Source organism: Lathamus discolor, chromosome 3 (assembly GCF_037157495.1).
Source record: "Lathamus discolor isolate bLatDis1 chromosome 3, bLatDis1.hap1, whole genome shotgun sequence".
NCBI lineage: Eukaryota > Metazoa > Chordata > Aves > Psittaciformes > Psittacidae > Lathamus > Lathamus discolor.
The window spans coordinates 33736675-33764176 of NC_088886.1; the positions used below are offsets into that span (position 1 = coordinate 33736675).

Here is a 27502-nt window from a genome sequence, read left to right on the forward strand (position 1 = left end):
GGACCCCCAGGTCCCTTTCCCCTTCACTACTTTCCAGCAGGTCAACCCCCAACCTGTACTGGTACATGGGGTTGTTCTTCCCCAGATGCAAGACTCTACACTTGCCCTTGTTAAATTTCATCAAGTTTCTCCCCGCCCAACTCTCCAGCCTGTCCAGGTCTCGCTGAATGCCAGCACAGTCCTCTGGTGTGTCAGCCACTCCTCCCAGTTTTGTGTCATCAGCAAACTTGCTGAGGGTGCACTCAGTTCCCTCATCCAGGTCATTGATGAAAATATTAAACAGCACCGGTCCCAGCACCGACCCCTGAGGAACTCCACTAGTCACAGACCTCCAGCTAGATTCTGCGCCATTGACCACAACTCTCTGCCTTCTTCCTTTCAACCAGTTCTCGATCCACCTCACTACTTGATCGTCAAGCCCACACTTCCTCAGCTTATCTATGAGGATGCTGTGGGAGACAGTATCAAATGCCTTACTGAAATCAAGAAAAACCACATCTACCGCTCTACCATCATCCCTCCACCTAGTCACTTCCTCATAGAAGGCTATAAGGTTGGTCATACATGACTTCCCCCTCATAAAACCATGTTGGCTGTTCTTAATGACCCCCTCATCCTTGATATGCCTAGTGATGGAGTCAAGAATAAGTTGTTCCATCATCTTTCCAGGGATGGAGGTAAGGCTGACCGGTCTATAATTACCCGGGTCCTCCTTCTTGCCCTTCTTATAGATTGGTGTGACCTTTGCCATCCGCCAATCCTCAGGCACCTCGCCCATTTCCCACGACTTACCAAAGATGATGGAAAGTGGCCTAGCAATGACCTCCGCCAGCTCCCTCAGCACCCGTGGGTGCATTCCATCCGGACCCATCGATTTACAGATGTCCAGTTTGCATAGCTGATCCCTAACCCAATCCTCATCTACCAAAGCAAACTCCTCCTTTGTCCTGACTCCTTCTGGGGCTATAGAAATCTGGGGCCCTCGGGGAGAGTCTGCAGGAGTAAAGACAGAGGCAAAGAAGGCATTCAGCACCTCTGCCTTCTTTATATCCTCTGTCTCCAGGGTACCCACTTCGTTCAGCAGTGGGCCTATATTGCCTCTTGTTTTAGTTTTATTTGCTATGTATTTGAAGAAGCCCTTTCTATTGTCTTTAACCCGACTAGCAAGATTGAGTTCCAAGGAGGCCTTAGCTGTCCTAATTGCCTCCCTACATCCTCTAACAACTGTCCTATATTCCTCCCAAGCGGCCAGCCCCTCCTTCCATAATCCATAGATTCTCCTTTTCCACTTGAGTTTGCCCAGCAGCTCCTTGTTTAACCACGCCGGTCTCCTAGATCCCTTACTTGACTTCCTACTCATTGGGACGCTCCGATTCTGAGCTTGGAAGAAGCGGTCCTTGAATGCTAACCAACTATCTTGAGCCCCTTTACCGCCTAGTACACTTTCCCATGAGACTTCCCTTAGCAGTTGACTGAAGAGGCCAAAGATGGCCCTTCGGAAATCCAGAACTGTGGCTTTGCTAGGTATTCTATTCCTCCCACACAGGATCCTAAACTCCACCATCTCATGGTCACTGCAGCCAAGGCTGCCATTGACCGTCACCACTTCGACCAAACCCTCCTTGTTGGCGAGTACTAAATCTAGCAGCGCTGCTCCCCTAGTTGGTACGTCCACCATTTGCATTAAGAAATTATCATCAATGCACTCGAGGAACCTCCTAGACTGTGAATGACTGGCTGTGTGAGTCTTCCAGCAAATATCGGGGTAATTAAAGTCCCCCACGACGACTAAGGCATGTAGTCGCGAGGCTACTTCCAGTTGCCTGTAGAAAGCCTCATCAACTCCTTCGTGCTGATCAGGAGGTCTGTAATAGACCCCCACAACTGTATCACCCGTGCCAGTCAGCCCCTTGATTCGTACCCACAGACATTCCACTTGCTCCTCATCCGACCCCGGACAGAACTCAATACATTCTAGTTGCTCTCTCACATAAAGAGCAACTCCACCACCTCGCTTCGCTGACCTATCTTTCCTAAAAAGGACATAGCCATCCATGACCACATTCCAGTCATGTGAACTGTCCCACCATGTCTCTGTAATCGCCACTAGATCATAACCTTTAGCCCGCACACAGACTTCTAACTCCTCCTGTTTATTCCCCATGCTGCGTGCATTGGTGTACAGGCATTTCAGGGAGCCAGTCCTAGTACCCTTTTTCCCCTGCGGGACAGGGTCTAAAAAGCTATCCTTTCCCACAAGTGAAACAAGAGATTGATAGTCCTCCTTAGCCCGCCATCCTTCAATCCCTAGCATGTTCCTCTTGGGCTTGTCCCCAACAGGCCCAGTTAAATCCCCTCCCCCCTTCATGACTAGTTTAAAGCCCTGTCAATAAGCCCTGCTAACTCCTGCCCCAAAACCCTTTTTCTTCTCTGGGACTGGTGTATCCCGCCTGTCACCAGCAAACCAGGTGTCCCATACAGCAGCCCGTGACTGAAAAACCCAAACCCCTGCCTTTGGCACCAGTCACGTAGCCATACATTAACCTGCATGAGTAAGTCATATATATTTGATTGGATGAAAGAAGATGTTAACTAATGGTTTTAAATGAGTATCTAGAATCATAGAATCATCTAGTTCCAACTCCCCTGCCATGGGCAGGGGCACCTCACACTAAACCATCTCACCCAAGGCTCTGTCCACCCTGGCCTTGAACACCGCCAGGGATGGAGCATTCACAACTCCCTTGGGCAACCCATTCCAGTGCCTCACCAACCTTACACTAAAGAACTTCCTCATTATATCCAATCTAAACTTCCCCTGTTTAAGTTTTAACCCATTACCCGTTGTCCTATCACTATAGTCCCTAATGAATATATGATGGAGGTACAGAAGTATTGGGAGTTTCTCCCAGGTGTTTATATTTTCTATACTGTTTTAATACTCCTCACAGTATGTTTTATATTGGAACACTATAGGAGATGAAAAATATTCAAATACAGAATATGAACATTGTACAGTAGTACTGCTGATAAAGCAGTATTAAGAATTGTTAAAACTTGCTAAAGGAGTATTGAGAATTGTTAAAACTTTACTTACTCCACTATACCATCAAAAAAATGGGCCAAAAATCACACTCGACAAGAAGCATGCCTATTGCCTTTGCTCTGCTGCCTACAGATGGTGAAGAGCTATAAATATGTAAACATGGAGAAACAACCTCCTTCTGCCAGAACACTGTATCACTCTTCCTGTGGCTTTCAAGGCTACTAGGCCACTAATATCGCGATGGTACTTGATGGAAACACCTGCTGACATGGCTTGGCCAGTACCTCAGAGGCTTGAGGATTCAGTGTGAGATAACGATATAGGCATGGTTCCGAAAGAGAAGCAAAGGGCTACTCTGTACTCCATAATTAGGGCAGCCATTCTAGTGCATGCTGCTTGTTTTCCCCAGTTTTAGGGTATTATGTTTTCCCAAATGAGATCCATGCTCTACTGAGCACTTGTAAATGAAGGAGATATATACATGTATTATCTGTGTTAACACAAATCTATTATGAATGAGCACAAGGTACATTCACTCATAATCTGTTTATGGTGTTAGAGAAGAGAAAAAGTATAGAAGCAACAGCCTACCCTTCCTCGGGGAAGTCTCCTAGACAATAAACTGATTACTAATACTTTTTTTAATTTGGTGGGGGTTTGTGAGCAGATATGTAACCTTACGTCTTGCTTGTGTTAAAGTTTCACTGACATGGTCATAGCATTATGTTGGTAGGAAAAATAAAACATTCTAAATGCAGTCAACTAAAGAGCATGGTAGTACCATGCTGCTAGACACAGATACAAGGTCAGCCTTCCTGAGATTTTGATTTCGCAGTCACAGGTCGCTACAGTCCATTCACCTGATTTTCTTCTATCTGCCGTTGAACTACCTGACATTTGGCTGTGTGCCCCTGTCAGTGAACCAGCTCAGGGTCCCAGAACAAAGTCAGGGATTGCTCCAGTCAGGGATGGCTCCCGAATGTCCTAAGAATGAAACTCGTGCCTCTCCTCACACCATCCACACCACTTTCACCATGTCAGTATTGGCTAGTTAAATAGAGACTGTTTAGATCCAGGACACCCAATCCTGTCAGTAGGCAGAGACTGTACCAGAAGAGGTAAGCAGCACTAACAAGGAGAGAAGGGAAAAAAAGAGGAACAGAAACAAAGCTTGCACAGGTTCTGAAAAAACTAGGGAAGATCTCCCCCTACTTTAGCAAGGGAAAGAAGGTTGCACTCCCTCACACACTCCCTTTAACTAAACCATGAAGCATACTTATTATATTAAGTACACACTCTCAAAATTAATCAGCTGTATATACAAGTCACCCTATTGCCATTGATACCCATCAGACTGGGACACTGGCCTTACATTTGATTTGGAAAATGTTATAGGGGAGGGAAAGGTTTAAAATCCTTTGAATTGATGTAATCTGCAAGATGAATTTTCAAATAGTATATATCAATACTGCTTTCACACAGAGAAAAGGTTTCGTGTATAAAAAGAGCTTGCTTCATATGGCATTTTAGGGGTTGTTATCTTCTGACATTTAACATTTGCTTCTTAATGGCAGCTGTAATAATCAAACAAAACTGACAGTTCAAGTAACTTGTCCAAATAATATCAGAGCAGCCCCTCTGCTTTCTATATTCATAAGAGGAACTCTGCTTGAGGCAGTCATTTGTCATGATGGAAAGAATTAACTGTGACCCTTTAACATTTCATCATTAAAATTATCGGGAAAAATAACAGCTTATCTGATGATCCAGAATGCTACAGTTCCAAACTCGAGAAAAATGGTGAAAAATGACTGAAAAAGATGTTCCCAAGCCTTGAAGGGATTTAGTAAGTGTTAGTGGATATGATGATGGCAAGTTAGAAAGACAACTCGGAGCAGTAGAAGAGGAAAGCCTGAATTTCAGCAACTGACCAAAAATCAGAATAAGCATCTCATGACCTCACTATAGCCACTTCAGAGGAGTTGGAAAAATCTTTCTGTCATAATACATATGATATTTTGCAATAAAAACAGAATCTCTTAAGGCTTCAAAGCACTTCAAAATCCTCAATTAAGGCTCAACATAAATACTGGAATGATGAGAACAAATTAAAAAAAATAAAAGTTAACTGTCTTTTGCTACTGAAGAACCACAGATGAGAAAGTGGATATATAAGCATGGAAAAGCCAGGAACAATGGGAATAAACATAGAAGTAAACCAGACTTCTGCATTACTACAACCCAAGTGGAAAAATGTCATGACAAATTTGAACAACCACCACTGTATGTTGGTAAGAATCCCCAAACAGCATGGCCATGTGTTTGGTAGTGACTTAAAAGAAGAAAATGCCAGGTAATGCCATTAACATTTCTTTGGGTTATTTCACATAAATATTGACTTATCTCATTCTGTTTGTAATGTAGAAAAAAAGGAGAATGAATGACCTTAACTTGTCAGAGATCAAGATGTCATGCTGCTAAAAATGTAATAATTCAATGGTAACCCAGGAAAGTTATTTCTTTTTTAAAATTAAATTATAATATAAGCATTTTCTTATAGTACTTTTTAAACAGCTGTTTAATAAAATGCAGGAAAAAATAGATTCTGTAATAAAATATAAACTGTCTGTAGAAGTGTTGCTTCTGTGGCCAGTCTCCTTAATGCAAGTGCCAATATTTTATCCTACATATAAGTAATAAATTATAATCACGGCTATATGACTGCAGAGACATTATAGGATTTTCTATGTTGGAAACAGAGATGTATTTTTTTAAATTTATTAGCAGTTTTTACATGAATGAGGGGAAAAATAGGAGTGAACAATTGTTATCTTGTTAAGCTTGGCACATGAAAAAGGACAAAAGTTTGTCTTCTATAAAATGTAAGATTGTAAGTTACTACAACTGAGAACTAGCATATACTTTTGCTGAGTCCTTAGTTATTCACTTATATTGACAGGTCAATTCCAGTACTATTGTAATGAGGAACAGACAAAAAAAAAAAAAAGCTAAAACAGTAAACCATTTTTAACTGACCCTCAGAGATAACAAATGGAAGTGAGCTGTGGATTCTGATCTGAAGAGAATTCTTCACTGGCTGATCTTTCTGATTAAGTCCTTTAGGCAAGAAATAGCTTCTTTTATAATGTGACATCCAGAAGACCATCCTTCACCCATAGAATAATAATCACAACTTAACATTTCTTTAGTAACCTTTCTTACAATAGGAATATAAAGAAATTAATTAATATCAATGGAAAGCATTCCACCAAAGAACCTAAATAAATAGCTATCATAAGTCATCGAATTTTTTTCATATGTAAAATACCTTAGAAAGCCGTGAAAATTATCTCATGATCTGGTAATAAAGAGACTGTATAATTAAATTGCTGCCATTATACCTTCAGTGATAATTCATCCATTGTCTTGGAATAAAGGAAAAAATGTTTTTCTTAGCAACCTGATGAACTTTGGCTAACATACCAATGGAGGTTACTCTCTTCTTTCTCTGAAACAGCTTACAGGGCTTGAAATTTCTCCTTGCCTCCTGCCAGAAACATACAGTATACTTAGAATTGATTAATGTTTCAGCAGCATGCTGAAATCCTAATCAAGACTCTTAGCCCCACAGCACTGGACTTCTACAGACTGGGGATATATCACAGGAGCTGAGGGAGCAGCCATTTGGGGCTGACAAACCAGATCTGCAGGAACAAGTACTGCTAGTTTGCTGGGCAGGGCTTTATAATTTTTTTCCTTATATCACACTAGGTAAGTGACAAAGAACCTACAAGAGAACATATGTTCTCTTTTCAATGACAGACAAAAGAGACAGATTGAGGAGAACTGGCAAGGAATGAGGGGAAAAAAAAATTAGTTGCATACTTCAGTTTACTGGGGTGGGAAATTTTCCAGCTGAAACGCAATTGAGCACTATATGGTCATATGCCCGAACTCCCATGCATGTCTCTCTAATCTTTTTTTTAAATACTCAGCCATGTAAAATTGTTCAGTTTTATAGTCTTCAAAGTAGATTAAGTGTAAATCATAGAACGACTATTTTTATAAATACTGATCTTCCTTTATTTGTCAAGTTCAAGACAGTACAGACCTACAGACTGTTTACATTCAGTTTTTCAAAAGCTGTTTTAAGCAGTTAACCTAGTGTCATACTTACACCTAGCTACAATTATGAATTTTATCACATTTAGGTGATCTTTAATACTGTAAAATTCATACTGGCACTGTAAGCATAGACAAGTCACTGTGTAGCTGCAAGTGCTTTATGCTTTATTAGCCCCATTTATCTTACTGAAATTCTGCACCATTGACCAATAAGTTACACAGCTCCATCTGGCATGGATGTGCCACTCAAGCTACCTGGGTCCTACCCATTAGTGTATTGTGCACCATTTACAACTTTGCACACATAAAAAGTTCAGGACCCACCCAAAGGGTCTACATGCTCCAGCTTTACAACACCCAACAGGCTTTTGGCTTTACATGGCAAAAATTAACTCAATTTTAACTGTAAGGCAAGTAAGCCAAGTAAGAAGGGAAGTTTTCACTTAAAAATGTGGCGGCAACTGATTTCAAAAGACAAAAATAAAGCTTATTAAAAGCAAATTTCAGTCAGCTAAACTCAACCATGCTTCTGGCACGCCTTCTTGCCAGGAAAGTGAAGACTCTAATAACAAGATATCCAAACATTTGGCATATTATATTCAGTGACACAGTATTCCCTATATTTACTGAGTCAACATGTGCTCCTTTTTCTTTAAAGTCCATAGATGACAAGACACACAGCCTGCTGGACCTTGATATTCCCGCTAATTTTGCGCTAAAAACATACATTCAAAAGCCAAACATTTTGAGATTTCTCATTTTTAGTGCATTTCCTGTTAATTATTTTTTGCATTTCAGTTAGTATCATCTGTATACCTTTTTAAAAGTTTAGGATGAGTATCAATTCCCATTAAACCTCCAAACTGATAATTTTGGCTAGAATCTGGTATCGTAGGCTAACAGCTGCCTTCATTTACAGCCAGAAAAGGTCTATCCACTTGAACTGCTATGAAAAGTTGAATAGGATTGCAGAGATAAAAAGAACAATAATTTGATTCTGTTTTAGGAAATGATTTTTCATGCTTCCTGTTATTCAATGTCCCATTAGATGAAGCCCTGAAGCGGAGTACCCAGTACAAGTGGGGCCTGTGTTTACAAAGAGTTGCTGTTTGCTTTTTCTGTGGTAAAGATAGAAAAAAAAACACCTTCCGGGAAAGGAAGGCAGTGTTCTCTTTGTGGGGTTTTCTACTTTAATAATACAATTACATACCTAACAGGCTTTCTTTATCTCTCCCTAACTCCACCCTCTCCTCACCACCAAAAAGCCCCAACACAAAGTAGCAGAAATATAGGAGCGAATAATTTTTTTCCTAGAACTACTCAGCAGTAACACAACTACCTGGACAAAGTCTGCATAGGTGAAGAATAAGGATAACCTTTTTATAAATGCTACAATATGTTAAGCTCCTTTTATCTTCACTGCTTCACATCTCCTCAGTCATGCCAACGTCCAAGGGACTAGTATATGTCACCTTGCACCAAACCACAGATACTTACAGAACTTTATTAATCAATGTGGGAGGAATCTTTAAACAATGACAGGCAGGATCACAGTAAAAGTTCTCACTAAATCAGTAAGCACTTCTAGTAAATAACAACTCATCAATACCTGAGAACACATATAGTCACTGCCACTGCAGAATGCATCCTGGCCAAATGCAAGACCATCAACATCACCCTTAAAGCTTCATTTGCATATATATACACAACAGCCTTAAATGCAAAATATGGAAGAGACTTATGTATGATATCAGACAGTGAGCTGGCATGTCTTTTCAGCTCTGCAACACTCAAAGTTATTAGGGATCGTCAGTGTGGTGTGCATCACATCACGAAGGGGTTCAGTGGTGGCTACATGGGTGTTAAGGTATGAGAATCACACAAAAATTTCAAAATAATATTGTCTTAGGTATTTCAGGATGAATTAGTTGCAGTACCTTCATTTGACCTGCTTTGCAGATTATTTTTTGCCTCAAAGGCCTCATATACCCTTCGCCTTACATTGTCCATATTTCCTCCCCATGAGATAAGCAAAGACTCTTAAGATTAGAGGGCTAACACAAGCAACACCAAGACTTAGAGCAGTAATATGTTCCTAGTGACAGTGACACATCTCTCTGCAAGGAACTGTGGACCAAATAACAAAGTGATTGTGAAAACCAAAATGCTACAGACATTCATTTCTGACAGCAAAAGACCAGAAATTCTTACTCTTCTGAGAAGCTACTACCTAGAGTGCGTTGACCTCATCATTCCCAACAGTGGCACACTCTCCCAAATTTCTAGGTATAGTTCCCTGAAGAGTACTGTTCTGTGACTACAAGATTATATTTCTTCAGTCTAAATTTATGCTGTATGGTCTTACTTTCATAGTGCTACACTGCATAACTTATGAGTTGCAGATTTGGGTAAGATGAGAATTTATTTAAGAGAAAGGAAATTGCATGAGAATGTCAGCTGATATATAACTTGATTTTAGTCATTGTGTGAAGATTAAGTGTGTGTATCTGCGTGTGTGCCTGCTATAAAAATGTTTTCAAGTTTTTGTATACCATAATTTTTATGCTATGAGCACTAATTATCTTTTAATACGGAAAACTGGAATGATTAATATAGTTTAACACATTGCAAGAGATCTTGTTTTTGCAAGACAGCTTGCTTTCTGTTTATTCTCATCTAGATATTTAATGAAGTGACTGCCATATCACACAAGTAGATGGGTTGAATGAATCAAACAACATTTTGGCTAATGAGAAGAATTTACAGAAAACTCATCTAAAAGGTTAGATTTTTTTAAACAAACAGGGCTATAACAGCAAGAATTTACAAAGGTCTGTATTCCTCAGAAAGTCAGAAATCCTTATGAAATTGTAATGATCAAAAGTGTCACACAGAAGAACTCTCAGTAATTATCAAAAACCTCAATATTGTCTGTAAGCTGTTACACTGTAAAGCATAAAACCTGCATCCTTTTATTTTCTCACTTTTCCAAACACATACAACTAAAGAAAGACTGGCACTGCTGCCACATGTTTTAAAACGATGCACTGAAATGATTCACATGAAAGAGGGTGAGCTTTTTCAATTTGACAATTTGGGGTATTTAAATTGTTTTGTCTCATTTCAGCCTCAGTGTGTTGATCAACTGAGTTCCCTTAATGACATTATCTGTATTACATAAATATCAGTGTTTTGTCGCCGTGTACTTCACAAGAGTGGTGAGACCTCAGTTGCTTACCTATGGGCTCTGGTCACTGGGAGCCACAGACTCATCTGCCTAGCTGCGACCTTTGCAGGATGTAAGAGAAAACTTGCTGTTGAACTAAAACCTGCTATGTTCCTAGCAAAGCAAACAAACAAATCTGTGAGCATCAGAAATTCCCTAAGTTTTGTTGTTCAATTTTCTGAGCTTCAGAAAGCAGGAAGAAAGTCCTTCTGAACCAGGGGAACACAGTAATGTCTCTATACTCCAAGGCTAACTGGAAACCAGTTTCAACTGATCCAGGCTTTTGCCAAGAATGAAACAAACTTAATTATACAGCTCAGTAATACTCCAAACTCAATGAATTATCTCAGTTAAAAAAAAAAAAAAAAAAAAAAACAAAAAAACAAAACAACAAAACCAACCAACCAAACAAAAAAGAACCCCAAACATTTTAAAAGATTCACTGGCAAAAGTCTGATGCATGGGCACAGAAAGAGAAGGACTGATCCCATAGTATACTCTCTCCAACCTGAAATCTGGCATGTGCTGTCCCCTTTGCCCCTCCTCCAAGAAGTGCTGTGATCCCCTGTCCCATCGAGAAGGCAGCAGTTTCCATATGCTCACCGGAGCAAAGCTGGTGGCTGCTCCAGCTGCCACCAGCTGTGGTGGGTGCAGGTGCCTCTGCTGCCCATACCAGCTCCTGTGCTGGCTACAATTCATTGTCAAATGAGGTTTCAAGATTCCAGCTCTATGAGTTTTCAGTGATTCTCAGGAATTCTTCCAGAATTCCAATTTGCAAACAAGGTAGAATGTGCAGTGGTGCGGTTTCCAGTGGCCATCACGCTTATATCAGCAAGGAACCCTTTCAACCTTGTCAGGTCACAAGCAGATACCTACAATCTCTATGAGGCTATTCAGCAAGTAGGAAGCAGGAAAAGAGTGGAGAAAGACGCTTTCCCACTTTCCTCTTTTAAGTAGGAACACTTCCGTGCACCTATAGCTTTCAACAGAAGCAACATTACAACATTAAAAATAAATAGCTGATTAATGATACCAGAAGTACAATCAACTCAACACAACTCTGGTACACACCGTAAACAGTAACAGACTAGAAAAACCAGACGAGTGGAAGTGATTGCCTGTAATTGTAGGTTGACACCAAAATTACTGGCTTCAAGATTAGATTTTGTGATAATGTAAATCACTCCCTGTTATTCTTTTCTTAGCAGCTTGTCTTATGAGCTGCCTGAAAGAAGATCACTAGATTCCTCTGTAAAGAAAATGGAAGTAAATTCAAAGTATTTCCTAGTTCCATTAATATTTCTGTTGTAATTGTTAATGAGGTTCAGGGTTTGACACTTGGTTTTCAACATCCCTTCTACAATCTTCAGCTCTAAATACAAATTATAGAATCATAGAATCATTTAGGTTGGAAAAGACCAGTAAGATCATCAAGTCCACCACTAAACTATGTCCCTAAGAGCCACATCTACATGTCTTTTACCTCCAGGGATGGTGATTGAACTACTTCCCTGGGCAGCCTGGTCCAATGCCTGACAACCCTTTTGGTGAAGAATTTTTTCCTAGTGGCCTTATGTCCAATGTGAATGGTGCGACTTGGGGCCATTTCTTCTTGTCCTATCACTTTTTATTTGGAGAAGAGAATGACATCCACCTCACTACAACCTCCTGTCAGGTAGCTGTAGGGAGTGATAAGATTTTCCCTGAGCCTCCTTTTCTCCAGGCTAAACTCTCCAGAGTTCCCTCAGCTGCTTCTCATAGGACTTGTTCTCTAGATCCTTCACTGCTTCACTGGCCTTCTTTGGATGCTTAGTGTATCTCCCTGGCAGCTGCAGATATTCACTGTCAATAAAGGCATAATCTGGTCACCTTCCCAGTGGTCTCCACTGATTACTTGCTTTATTATTGCTCCTTCATTGCAGGACAAATATTTATGAAAATCTCTGTGGTTACAGTTACCTACTGCAGTTATGTATTATGACTAAGAATCTGGTGTAATTGCAAGGTGCTTTTTTTGTTTTCCAGCTTTCACAACAAGCAGCAGAACAGTATATGCTTTGGAAACAAGACTTAAATCTGCCTCAGAGCCACTTCTATCAAGGGAGTCCCTCATAACCAACCAACAACCAAATCACAGTTAACATGCTTGTGATTAGAAAGCCACCTCTCTAAGATCTGCCTCTCCTATGAAATGCAACGAGAGAGGGAAGAAAAGACACCAGAGATACAGGCACAAAGACTGGTTTTACATTTGCATTTTGGCTGAGAGCAGCAGAGCAATTTTGAAGCAAATTGATCTTCCCCACTTACTGCAGGCTGGTGTGGTTCACATAGCTTGATTTGGTGAGAGTGAATTCAGCTCTGTGCAGAGGAAACAAAACCATTTGCTCTTCTGCAGGTGCAGAGTAAGTGCTCTTCACCCCTAATGAGTGCTTGGCCCTTTAGACAGCCTCTAACAACATGCCTGGTGAAGATGTTTGGCCTAGGGCACCAAACTGAATATTTTAAACAGAATTATACCATATTCAGCATAAGAAAAAGCAAACTCATTCCCAAGATGGACAGCAATTTCATATGCATGGTTCAGTATTGCTGGCAATCTATACAACATGGGTCCTAGGGACCAAAAAATGTATTTGTTACTGCTCTCCAGTAATTAGTTACAACACACCGCAACACAATTGAGTGCCAGAATACAGCATCTTTGTAATGGAGGGTACTGCAGAGGCAAAGAGCCTTTGGAGATAGCCCAAAATAGTAATTACTTAATACCCAATTGATCAGAACATGAATGAAATAAACAGCATGGTTTCTGGCAGCATGATAGGCATTATGAAAAGCACCTTAGTTATTAAACAATCAAGTAATACTTATCTAAGGAGCTCACAGCACCAGATAAGAGACTGAATAACTAAACAGGAAAAGACACAGGATACAGGCAAAAGCTATTATCTTGTCAAATCTCTGTGTGATTTTTCTTGAGATAAGTTAGAAAATGTTCTGTATTACCCTGTCAAAAGAGTAAATACTGTGGCTCTACACTGTGCTACGTGGCACTGCACATCAGAAAACAAAACATCAGGAAATGCACATATGAAAGTTGTTCTAATCATAAATCAGATAAAACCCCAACACAGTAATATAATACTATGGTTTAAAAATATAAAAGATAACTTGATTAAAAGCCTCCTTATTTATGAAGCTTAGATTAAAATTTGCACTTAAATATTCTGTTATCAGGGAAAATTTGGAACAGAATTAAAAACATTCAGCTGAGACTCAAAATCTTTTACTGTGGCTAATAAGAATATTTCTATTTGACTTTTATTCTTAGGAGACAATGTTCATAAGTAACTAGAGCTGTGCTTCAAACAAGTCAAGGTAACCCGGAGAAAAGTTGAGGCTGAAAAAAATATCTGGCCAAATCTATCTGGTAAAAGTTGTTACAAAGGTTTGATCTTGAGAAAGGCTAAGCACCTCATAAAAAGCTGATATCCCCACCCAGCTTCCATATATACAAACCAACAACAAAAAACAGTTTTGGAGGTCTCTACACTACTGCACTAATTCATGTTTAAGAAAGGAAATACTACTATTGTGTAAACTTGCACGTTTTCACATGCTCTGGTTGCAGATGCATCTTACTCTGATGCACTGAGGTCCCGAGTGATTATCAAACTTGGTAACACCCATGGATCTAACCATGTATGGCCATGTTGAACTCCTAAAGACAGTGCTAGTGTAAAAACTCTCACTATATGCATGGAAGTGGTCACAGATACCCTTCAGAGCAGAGAACAGAAGAAAATCTCCTATTTGCCAAAAAAGGTTTTCTGTAGCTACAGTATTTGCACCAAACTGCCCCAGAGTAGCACCATTATTACCTCTAGTATTGGGGCACAAGCATAGAAGCTAACAAAAAGTCATTAATATGAAATCCCATCAAAAAAGCAGGTAGGACAAAGCACAATAAATAGAAAAAGGATAAGTCATTAAAAACAGGCTAGAAAGCTTTCCTTTCCATCTTCTCTGTGGAAAAAAAAACCCTGAAGAAATACCAAAATTTGACAATGTTGATTTAACTCCAACACACTAGCTTAACAGTTATCCAGCATGAAAAGAAAAAATATAATGTTATTATGGTAAATTAGGAGACTGTGGCCTTTTAAAATAGATGCAGACAAAATACATCCGAAATCAATATCATAGAATTATATATCAAAGATATGTTTAATAGCAAAAGCACACAAATGCTCTAAAGAAGCTAGGTTATGTAGAGCTGCAACCTAACACGGAAACCAAAAAGGACTGGCATAATACCACTTGCTTTTGTCATCTTTACAACTGATTATTTTCACACCTCTCTGTCCCAAATACTCATCACGTTCACTTTGCCTTATACTGTTCTTTGTCTGATATATACCATCTGAATGATTCAAGTATCAACCAACCTAAAAACCACATTTGCTATTTCAGCACAATTCAACACATGCCAAACTGCAATCAATCACCTCTTCAGATCTTCATGATTCTTAAAAATCATGTATATAAGTTTATATATTCACACGGTGTTTTACCAATATGGAATAATATAACCTGCTGTCATGAAATGCCTAAATGCAAAAGGAGACAAGAACCAGTATGAGAGAAAACACAGAATGACAGTTGGAACATGCTGAATGAGGAGTGATTACTGGCACGTTCGACTAAGAAGGAAAGATTTCTGGCATTACTATATTTTGAGAAAAAACATGCAAATAGTAACAGAACACAGACCTATATATAACAAGCAGAGTACAGTAATGATAAAAGTCATGCATATTTGAACTAGAGAAAAATAATAGTAAGGTGAGATACCTCGAAAAATAACAGTAAAGTGAGATACCTGGAAAGTTCTGCTCCACAGAGATGGAGCCTGGGTTTAGCTTCAGTTTTCATTTGAGCAATAAAACATACATTTGAAAACCATTTCTTATCAGTGAGTAGGGTAGGGCAGCAGGAAAACACCAAGTATAGCTGACACAGTTGAACTGTAAATGTGAGGCTAGTGCAGACTGAATCCAAGTTTAAGCTGAAAATGGAGGAGCTACTATTTCAGTCAGAATTTCATCTTCATATTGAATTCAAATGAAACTTCCATTTTAAACTTAACTGAAGCTGCCACAGAATTTCCCATCTGCCTCACGAATAGGCTACAGACTCTAGGAGACTTGCTAGGTCAATTTAGAATGTTTGCTGTGAAAGGCATCGCTTTTTTCTAGAAGGTAACTGGTAGACAAGAGAGAGTAAGAATCATTTGAGATTCTACAAGTACATCAACTGGGACCTTGAGTGATAGTGTTTCATGGGGTTGAGTAGGACAAACTTCCGTAACAGTGCTTTGGACAAGCTAGAAGGAGGGAATACACATGGCAGAGGGACAGAAAGGAAAAATTACACTGAACAAGCTAACACATAACCAACGCAGCCAGAAGGGCCTGTGGTGAATTTATTTTCAAATACATTTTCAAATTTATTTTCTCCTGGCAGAGATTTAAATGCATAGCCCCTGTTAAATACATTCTGAATTATTAATATCAGATTGAAGAATGAAAACATTCAGAATGTTATATTTAATGTGTTTCCTATCCATTTTACACTAATAGCACAATTGATATAAGTCAATATGAAAATCAATGCTGAATATTTGGCACAGTACAGTGGTACATGGCAGAATCCACTGAAAGCTACTGCATTCAAAAAATTAAGAACCTGCAAGGAAATAAATACAAATTGTATGTAAGTAAATTACAGAAAGGTTTACAATTTTGATAATGAAAAACAGTGCCATCTGTTAAAAATAAAGCAGCCTTTAACATGACAGGAAATTGCTTTAAACATTATCAGTGGTGAAAACTGTAAATGCACATTTTTAATCCTGTAGTAATTTTCTAGGGTCCTCAGAAATGTTCCACATCCTTAAAACACATTATCAACTTTGAGCTCTTTGAACAACCAGGAAAAAAAGAGGTGTAAGCATGGAAAGAGAAAAAAAAATGTGTCATGAAAAAGATATCCACAGTTATAGACAGGGAAGTTTCTCTCGTCTCTGTTAGTACCCAAGCACCATTTGTAGGTAAGAGTAGGCTAGAAAGGAACTTGTTACAGAAGCATTAATGTCTTCATTGTGCTGAGCTGGTCTGCCCCTTGCCCAAAGAGCATCTGTTTTATAGATGAACAAAGAGGACTTCAAGGACAAGGACCAAAAGAAATTTGTGTTAAAATGCAATTATATGGTGAAAAATGAGTCTATAAGTGGTGTCAGTGAGTTCAATGTGCATTGCGACGAGTGACTTGTGATGAGATTTACTTGACTTACAAGGTTTTCTCATTTCTACCACTAAAATTCTGCCTGAGATCTGAGCATCAATTTGAGCTGTTTATGGTCCACGCATCATCATCTATAATAAAAAGTCTACATTTGGGACTTAATTAATACAGCCAGGTCAGAAATCAGTGCATTCCTTCTCAACGATGTGTTGTCTCTGCAATGCTAACTAGTGTAAAGAGTAGCACAAACTTATTTTTTCTGCAGGAGTCAGCAGAAAGACTCAAAATACACTGGGATAGATCTACTCTCAATTCTTGCAGTCACTTTTCTGACCACATATGCTTTTTAAAACAACAAGTTTTTTTCCACTTGCCACCACATTTACAGTCCTTAATCAAGGGAAGCTATGACAAGAGAAAGCACTTGAGCTCTATGGAAAATTATTTATAGTTACACTGCATTTTGCAGTATCCTGCTTTTTCTAAGGCTTGTTAGTCTGGATGTGCAAGTAATTCTTCTAAGTAAAGGTTGATTCCATTTTTCACATTCATAATTTGATCTCTTCCATTTTGCTTACACAATAATGTGCACATTATTCAAATATCTATACACTGCAGAGAGACAGTGATTAACCTTTTCTCTCTTGCCTACCTACTTGTTCCCTTTCCTTTCTGCCAGCTGTTTGATATTGGGCAGAAATACTTAGTGAAGGCCTTTCTGACTTCTATAGGTAGACTGCTGATTAAGGGGTGAACTAGACATATATTACATATAGAACTTTCAAGTTCAATCTGGGCTTATGGATAATAACAGCACTTTGTTCTCACTGCTACTGGAAGAGAGTGATACAGGCAGAGCTACCTCATGCCAAATTGCCGCAGACTGACATTCTTAATTTTCAGAGGTAGGAAAACTGCCACCTCATTAAGAAGAACACTGTGTTATTAGTTTATTGGCATGGTACCAGCCCTGGAAAATGCAGCATGCATGTCCTTGTGACTAAAGGCAAGAACCTGGAGAAGCTTATAGAAAATTATTTCTTTGGACAGGAAGTGGAGAACAGTGGCTTTAGAGACCTGAAACAACAGCCAATAGTAAAGAACTTTCTACTTATGAATATATCTTCCCAATCCATAACATCATTCTAATCGATGCATTTTCATCCACTGCAATTATTTTAAAGACTCATGAATTTAAGACAACTGACAGACATTCTAGCATTGAAAATTTCACAGTCCAACAAAGGAGAGATGGTATCACAAGAAGGTCAAAGTGCACCCCTATAATAATGCAGATTCTTTCCTGAATTCCCCACCTTCTACATTCTAGCAACACATGGGAATTAGATCAATAGAAAGAAAAAGCAGCTTTCATTCTGAGAATGGTCTTTCTGAAAATCAGCATTTCCAGCATTTCAATACTTATTTGCCACAGCAGGGAACTAATCCTTTAAAAAAACCCAACCCAATCAGCCACTGAACTGAAAGAATAATGACTTCTTTGAAGTTTTCTTTCACTGCACTGGGAAAGTTCAGATGCTCTTGCTGTGACAGTTCAGATGTCCCAACCTGCACTAATTACAAGACAAGTCCTTTCCATTCATTTTCATTGTTAATTGCAAGAATCCTAGGAAGGTAGGCTCATAATGAGCCACTGTTGATTTTTGCACAGGTATTAGTCTCTAGCCAAGACCTAATTCTTCATCTGAAAACTTTGTTTTCAGGCTTCTGAAAATGCTCTTTCATTCCTAACATGCTTTAATTGACATGTAAACTATCATACATCTTGTTTTCCTTTCACATGAAAGATTACTTGCAAATGGAATTAATCTAAAAAGAATGGCTATGCTCCATCATTGTATACTGCCCTTTGCAGAAAAAACAACTAATCTAAGAGATGCATTGTTTCTGTTGGGATTTACAGCCTTACATTGTCTAATTATTCATGATGCATTATCCATCATACTGCAAACTTCTTCACAGGACTAGCAAAACCAATGTGTTCCAGTTAAGGAAAACTGTTAAAGCAGAGCTATCAAAAGCATATGACATCTGCAGTCCTTTATTAATTTGAAGCTATTTTACCTGCTGGTTTCATTTTTTATGTGTTTTTGTTTGTTTGTTTGTTTGTTTTTGGTTTTTTGTTTTTTTTTAAGAGCAATGGCAATTCTCAAAATCAGTGAGGTGAATTGGTGAATTAAGTGTTGAATTTATCTCCATAGTAAGAAATTATTTTAATGTTTTTCAGTTTGAAAAATCCTAATCTGTTTAATTGGTCATTAACAGTTATAACAGTTGTAGAACTACACTGTCAATCAATAAAAAGTATTAACTAAATATTTTAAATTGAGCATAAATAGATTCAGAAATAGCAGCTGGGATTACATGGGTCAAAACACTGCTTCCTGATTATAAAACACTTTAGGTCACAGATTAAATACAGAAAAGGTGAATAATGAATGACAGTGTTACCATTTATAACTGCTTAGGGATGTGGGGAAATGAACTTGCTCAGGTCTGACCATTTTCCACTTTAGTGATATCCGTGTTTCAAACGCAGCTTATAAAAGGATGGCTTCTTTGTTTGCAGTCTTGATGTTTTAGAAATAATTGTTTGTTGGTGAACTGATATTAAATTCCACTGTCTCTCTCAATTATAAACAGCAATGGAATGAAATCTGTCTGGTATCTGCCCCTGAGATGTAATCCTTGCAATGTCTTCTAGCACTAGTGCAAATAATTTTAAAAAATTGTGTTGTAAAATATAAATTTTAAAACTTAAAGAAAATAAAAATTACAAAATTATTTTACACCTATTTGGGGTTACAGCTGGCTATGATGGTTTGCAATCCAGATTAAAAGTTCTTTCCTGGCAACTGGAGAAGTGAACAGGAGAGGACTCTATTGCCCAGTATGCAGTTAGCTGCTGCAGGCCAGCCCAGCCAGCCTTCAGCTCCTGCTTCAGAGGTGAGTGGCTCTCCATGTGCTATTATCACAGCAACTAGCACTATGAGAATGTCTCTGACATTCTGTTCCACCTGAAATGGTCCTGGACATCACTGTGTGGGTAACTGGATCACCTCCTTGTCATTCACTTTCCTGTTTCTGCTCTTGCCATTGTTTTTCTACAACCCGCTAATGACTTGATGACTAACAGAACCAGGTTTCTTGTGGGTTTTCAGCTCCTGGATGGAAAAATATTATAATCAGAAAGCTCCTATAGTACAAAAGCTTCCAGTGAGAGAATACAATAGATTCATTAACCTTGATCTGTCTTCCTGTAGTGTACATATGAAGTAGGTCTCTAACAAACACTATATCAGATGCGCTATATCACAGCCCTTTTTATTAGGTGGATAATAAAGAGAAATACTTCAATTCCCCAAGACACACATGGTGCCTGTACAGCCAGCCCTTGTTTCATATTTTCCACCAAGTACCACCTGAAATTTTAAGCACTTCTACTACCCACACTCAGAGGTATAAACTCTGTAACCATGCATGGAAGTTTACTGAGCCAAGCGCACAGGATGGTGTTTTTTTGTCTTGGTAATTTACATCCCTATTCAACACTACTGACAAGGAAGAGTAGTAAGTGATGAGAGCAGCACCAATAGCAGGTCCTTCAGCAATTTCTGTGTTAGGAAAAGAACCTTCTACAGCCATTTTCTTGATTTTCCTGTCTATTCTAGAGGTTATGATGCACCAACAGATTTCTATACATGTTGCAATAGTATGAGACCACACACAAAAAGAATCAAAAACAGCAGAAAGTCACTTCAACTTTCCTTTAATCTGTTCACTTAAGATCTGTCATGTTCTGCCTAAGGTACTGTCATTCATACAGAATATGCTGTGCTAAAGCTTCAATCATACCATCCATATATGAGGAGTCAGGAAGTAGCCATAATGAAACCCATGTCAGATAGCCTCAGCTCACTCTAGATTCCAGCATCTTGACATCTTCAGACACAAAGGACAGCTCTTTATTGCAGTTTTGGAAGTGTGTCCATGTTTCAGGCTGAACTCAATTCATGTCTGAATATCTGTGGTGATTTATTTTCCTCTGTAGCATTTACAAAATATATGTGAATACAGTCTACTGTGCAGTTTATTTGCCATTTCAGGGAGTACTGAGACAGTCCATTGAAATTCTTTAGAGTTTGCCTCACTTATTTGGCATCCTAAGCATAAAGAAAGAGACACTATCAATAATCTACTGCACAAAAGCTGGCTACAAATATCTTCTTCACTATAGATTAAAATTGCATCTCTGTAGTAACAAATTCCATATCTGTACAGGTAACCAGCACAAATTTATCAGTCTAGAAAAGTCACTTTGAAGCAGATGAACAGTTTGGGTCTACCAGCCAATTATGAGTATGGCTGGTATGGCTGATAGAATAATTTCAAAAGGGTGAGCGAGCTTCACATGATGGGATAGATAGATTTATGCATTTTGCTCTTTGGAAGACAGTTTCTTGGGCCCAACAACACTGTGAATGGCTGTTACCACTTACTCCAGGATTTAAAACTCCAATGTAAACAGCATTCAAGTTAATGAACTGTTTTGGGAAGTGTGGTGCACAGAATAAACTTTTTACATGTTTGTTCCATACAGGAATGTGAAAATATCTAGAGGCCTAACTCCCTTCAGAAATCCACAGAGAATGTATGTAGTGTGTGTATGTATGTGGGATGTGAAGCTTTTATACTTATGTATCGCCATTTTTATTCCAGTTTCTAGTTGGTTTGGGTTTTTTGGAGTTAAATATTGTTACACATAGGTGCCTGACAGATCCTATCTAGTTCCTGTAATAAAGCCAGTCACAAATAATGAAGGAGTTGGATATTTCCAATGCAAGTGTGATTAAACTGTAAAATATTTCAGTGCATTAAAATAAATGCAAGGTCAAATAAAAGGGGTACAGTAAAACTCACTGCAGAGCCCACCTACTACTAAAATTTTCCAACTGTAATCTAAGGCTTTGATTCTGCATACATGCATACATTCAACTTTGAGCCAGGAGTGAGATTTCTTGTAAAAATTAAATTATACAAGTGCACTCAGAGAATCAGATTCACGTACACACTGTTTACTCAAAAAATAAAAGAGCCAGAAAAACATGCAAGACCCAACAGAAACAAAGAACAGATTCCTCCTGGAAGAACTACTACAGCTACTTACATTAGATTCAGATTGGCTTTAGCTGTTCAACATCTAGACCCTTACATACCACATATCTAACCTGCACTACAACTTGACTAATTATGTATTAAAAGCTTTGTGCTTCTATTGCATCATGTGCCTATGCTGAAGCAGTCCCTAAATATTTATAAGTAATGAATACTACAGACATTAGAAATAGCCTCTTGCAAAACTAAAAGGAGTCTTCCATAAAACAGTAAAAACCTTTGTTTACTGAAAATACAAGGATTGAGGATACTTGACGGCTTGAGGAATACATGCCCTATTGGCAATTTCATTTGAAGACTTGCCACTTGTTTCATGACTGACAAAAAGAGCTTTATTCCATATTTGATCAATAGAAGATTTTTAATAAATGTTTCAGACTTAAATTATTAGTAATATGGTCATAGAAATCTTACAGAAATCATTATCTCCTTGGAAGCACCCTAAAAAAATATTCAAGGAGGAAAGAATATTTATATTCTTCTATCTAGCAGATTTCAGTCTCTCATACTTTATGGAGGAGCGCTGTGTTAATGCCATGCTTTCCCGCAAAAGTCAACACGTTAAATGTGTTTTTTTCCAGATGTCACTATTCTGAAAAAGCAAAGTCCAGACCAAAGCTGACTTACATCGAACTGAGTGTGGATTGAGGAGTTAATGGCATATTTAATGCATACCTGTAGGCAGATATGCTTTTTTGGGACACTAGATATTATCCTCTCAGGCACCAGAGAGCTGTTGGTGTCACTCCCTGCATCTTAGTTTCCATACCTGAGAAAGGTGATTGTGAGAATATCTATACTCTGCTGTAGAGCACTTTCAGATTTTAAAGGTGAAAGGTAGATATTAACGTGAGCTTCAATCCTCACATCATGAGACTAAAGATACACAATCCTGTCTGATGGTCTGAAAACTACCAGTGTATTGCTAAAATAAGTATGGCAGCTGAGTGTTGCTTTTACTTTTATTTGTACAGTAAAAAGTAAAAAAAAAAAGTCAGTAAAGGTACATAGATAGAGAATGTAGTAGGGTTTTGATTCAAAATTGACAAGGGTGTGGCTTTTGTTGGTTTGTTCTTTTCCTTAAAAGCAGTTCTATCGGAAACAAACAAAACTAAGAAAAATTACAAATTATTTCCCTCATCATGGCAGTGTCATATATAGATTTCTCTTTTTATACTTTGGAGATTTCTACAGCTGCATGAACTAAGAAAACACTCTATCCGAGATACCAAAATATAGGCAAGTGCAAAATAATTTCTACCACCCAATCAAAGCAAATTTAAATTTAGAGGAAAAAATAAAAAATAAAATCAGTAGATCAACAATCTCAATTTATTCACCTTTGGATCACAATAAAGACTTAATTCTTTGATTTCTCCAAAGTATACAAAAAATGCCTCTATTATCTACAGTTTAGCCTGTCAAAACCAGCTTGGCAAACCATCAGGAGTTGGAACCTCAGTGTTATTTCATTCTGTCGCTGTGGCAGAATCCCTAGGCAGTTTTGTTGAGTTTATTTCATTTATACAATATACAACAGTATCTCTAAGGCAACAGAGAGCTCCTGAGCAGAAACCAAAAGGCTTTCAGACAAGATATTCTGAGAACAGCCAGCTCAAGAAAACACTTTATTCTGAGGTTTATTGGAAAGAAATTCTACCATTTCAACCATTAACAGCCTGCTGTAGATTCAAGTAGAAGGACAGTTTTGTAATTTACACTCTACTTTTAAAGTATTTGACTTCTGAAAAGGTACATAATGAATTCAGTTCAACACAAGACAGGGTCCTGGGCACAACTGAGTATTAAGTGGTGACCAGTGGGAATCATAAGTGTTTATCACTTCCACACATTTCTTTTGTGACTGCTGCACCTCAAGAGGGCAAAAATCAAGCCTCAGTTTTGAAACTAAAGGCCCTATTGAAAGGATTGGTTGAATAAGTTTGGATAAGAACCAGCACAAGCATGCTTACAGATAAACACATTCCCTTGCTGGGTCAGTTTCCCTTTCAAGAGTTATTTATATGTGATCTATTAAGAACTTCTTATATTGAAATGCTGAGCAAAATCTTGCCTGTGCAGCTGGGTCTGGCTCTGCAAGGGTGATATTTTTTTTCAGCCTTGTATGTTCTCTATAATCCCATAGACCAATGATTTGCTACTACGGTGATAGGCCATCGAATTGTAAAATCTTAATTAAGAACTGGTAACTTTGAAAACGCAAAATTCCTTTTAAAGAGAAACATATAAATTGTGAGGAAATGAAAAACCTGTTTCCCGATCAAAATACTAAACCTGAAAATGTCTTATTAATAGCCATAGTAAACTGTGCCAGTGTACTTTGAAGTGGAAAATCAGAGAATTTTATGAAATTCTGCAAATCTTGAGTTACACTTGGAATGCATTTCCACTAGGTTATCAGAACTGAGCAGCTACTCTATGAACAGTAATAGGTATAGATAAAGAAAAGCAATAAAATGATTACCACTGTATGGAAATTATGAAAATGTTTTATTAAAAGCATTCATCTGGAAAAAAAAACAACCCTGATGCATACGTGTCAGCAGTGCTATAGGTTTTCACACAGGCCTGCATGTGAGGACTTCACAGGGATAATGAACTTGCTTGTGTTTTTGTTGTTCTTTTCTTCAGAGCATTTCCTTTCTCATTCCTGTGTGAGCCAACATCTTGGCTTTTACACAAAAGGAAAAAAAAGAAAAGGAAAACACCACCACCACCACCCCAAACGTTGCACAAATTCAACAGAAGATTTAACAATATTCCTGTGCTTGCTTGAGCTCAAACCACCAGCCAGTGACAGGTATAGATTTACTGCAGGTTGAGCTGACCTGAGGCACTAAGGAGGTTCCAGATTTACCATTAGCCCAGGCCCCTACACCCCTGCAAGAATAGCTGAAAATACCAACTCAATATTGTACTTGTCTGATGCCCAGCCTAAAAGATTCTTCTGTAAATGCACATCCATAGAGGTGGGGAGAAATCTCATGACCTTATGCTGCTAAGGTGAGTGCTAATATGTTGACTGACATGTTATGATACAGGGCTGCATCCACCACACCAAGGCTTTCAAAGAAGATCCCTTCCATCAGGCTTTCAGAAGGCAAACAACTTGTATCACTTGTACCCTCTCTCCCGATCTCTAGGGTACACAATAGAAATACTTCAAATATTAGTCACCCTTAATCCTGAAAACCAGCCAAAAACTACACCCCCTTCAGTTGAAATTCATTGGCATTAGCAAAAAACATGCATAATGCTCATAAGAAATTCTTAGAAGAGAAAATCCAGCTACAGTGAAGTACTGGTAGCGGCTACGGTTGCCACCTATCAAACTGTTAAAGTGTAAAACCCAATACAACTTTGTCATCTAACGTGCCAGTGGAGCTGGAGGGCAAACTGCCTTCCAAGAACATAATGCTGGGTCTGAAAAAAAACTGAATCTAATTTAATAGCAAAACCCAAATAGAGTTCAACAGAAATTACTCCAAAATCAATGGAATTGAATCTTACCAGTTTGAGGTTTTTCAAGCATCCTATAGAACCCTGGTTAGGATACCTCACTGCCTGTTACTTTATATTTGGTTTTGCTGAATGGTATGGGACTCTCTTTTCTTTAACAAGACACTACTCTTGAAATGGCCTTTATTCACTAGAGTGCACAGTCAACTTCCATTGAGGTGACTGGAAGAAGAAAAAGTTCATGCTTCCCTAATCCAAACTCATATGCCAGAATCCACGACAAACTGGGCCTAAGAAAACTAAACACATTTGCTAAAATGAGCAGAGATCCATTTACAGAATTACTCCTTTTCAGCAGGTGGTTTCTGGTGAATCTATTGCTAGAAACAGACTCCATATCAGGTAAATCCAACTTCTACTGCTAAGGAGTTAATCAAGCTATTATAACTTATTACTTGTCTAATTTGGGGCCTGCAAAGCGTTGTGAACATTTCCTAGTTATTTATAAGTAACACATCAATTATCTACTTCCAGATACCAAGACAGATAGATAAATTGATTATTTTCTAATTTAACATGTCAATTAATGTGTCTGCATCTGTGTGTGTACACACTATTCAGCAATTTATCACCAAGTCTGTTTCTTACATCATTTGGCATCCTTCTCACTTCTGAAAAACTGGAAAAAATGGCAAGAAATCCTTAAACACATGTGTAGTCCACCACATAAAATCCAGTAAATCATATTAACAGCTTTAAATCAGAAATCCCAAAATAAGATCCTGACATGAATGTTCAATGGCCCTAGTTACACATCATTGTATGGACAAAAGAGCTGTCAATAGGGATCAAGAAAATCTGGCCTTTTTAAATGCTTTCACTGAGGGTGGCTAAGACTCAAAGTTTCAGAGAAAGTGAACCTCCTTTCCCAGTATAATGCACCAAACCAATTATGCCAAACCCAGCAGGTGATTAGCTTATGCCCTGAAGCATGAGATTTGATTATTCTTATCTTGGTTTGCATACTGGAGCTACAAATATTATTAAAAGCCATAAAATCATCCAGCCTTAAGAAAAAAAAAAAAAACATCAAGCCTGAATGTTTGATTTGATGACCTCCGTATGTGGCAAATTCCAGAATGTTTCTTTTGTTTAATCTGAATGCTTTAGCTATCACCTATTCATATTCATTCATATCACAGGACGTGATTACAAAGCCTAACCAGTTTGCGTGCTCTCTGTCCTGTCAACAGTATGTGTGAACTTCATGATTGTATTGTTGGTAAGAAGGTTCAGTAGAGACAGAGATGAATAACTGCGCATGTAATTTTCCTTTAGATCTTTTCAAAGGAAAGCAGTGAAAATGTTTCTTCACAGAAACACTACAAACAGGAATGTAGAATTTTTCATTAGTAGGTCATTATTTAACAGGGAGCATAACATTGCCAGAGCTACTGAAAAGTGATCCAAACACCACTGACATCAATGGGAAATTTTCCACGGATTTCAACAGACTTTGGGCTAAGCCTCAGTTGTGCTAAATCTGCCTAGTTTCGGTTGTAGCTCTAAAGAAGGATTCCCAGTCCTGTTTAAATTAGGGTGAACTGCCAAGGAGCAAATCATAACCTCTTTAGAGATTTCCTCCCAGACAACCGACAAACCAGACTTTATCACAGTATAGGGTATTTCCACCAATACGTATCAATTTACAATTATACAGATTGGATTTCAAGTACTATTCTGCTGCCCAGTTATTCCAACCTGATTTTTTCACAATCCTCCAGGTTTTCATATATTACCCTGCACAAAGAAGTTAGTGCAGACACATTTTGTCTTAGTAATAAATTATTTCCTTCAAGATGCAAACAACAGCTACTGTTTTCTGAATGCTTGGCTGAGAGAAGGTTGTTGGATAAATAGCCTCACTTAGAAAACATATTCGCAAAAGCCTTTGAGAAAGTGCAATGTATATGACAGTTTGAAATGGTGCTTTAAGAACACTGTACTTGACCTGACACAAACCTGAAAGACTTTCTATAGCAGCTTCCAATCCAGATGTCCTTCAGGCAACCAACTAAATCATAATGAACTGTTTATTTGCATTTGGTCTTTGAGGCAAA

General features: G+C 38.4%; 1 protein-coding gene across 3 annotated transcripts in view; it reads right to left on the bottom strand.

Annotated features, from left to right (window-relative positions):
* NLGN1 (neuroligin 1) overlaps positions 1 to 27502 on the bottom strand; it is a 482423-nt gene that overhangs the window by 387471 nt on the left and 67450 nt on the right. The window contains exon 1 of one of the 3 annotated variants that reach the window (XM_065674564.1): positions 6530 to 6592. The exons of the other annotated variants lie outside the window; for them this stretch is intronic. The gene's annotated coding sequence lies outside the window, so the exon portion shown is untranslated. Of the gene's footprint in view, positions 1 to 6529; positions 6593 to 27502 lie in introns of those variants that run through there. 3 annotated transcript variants of the gene reach the window in all.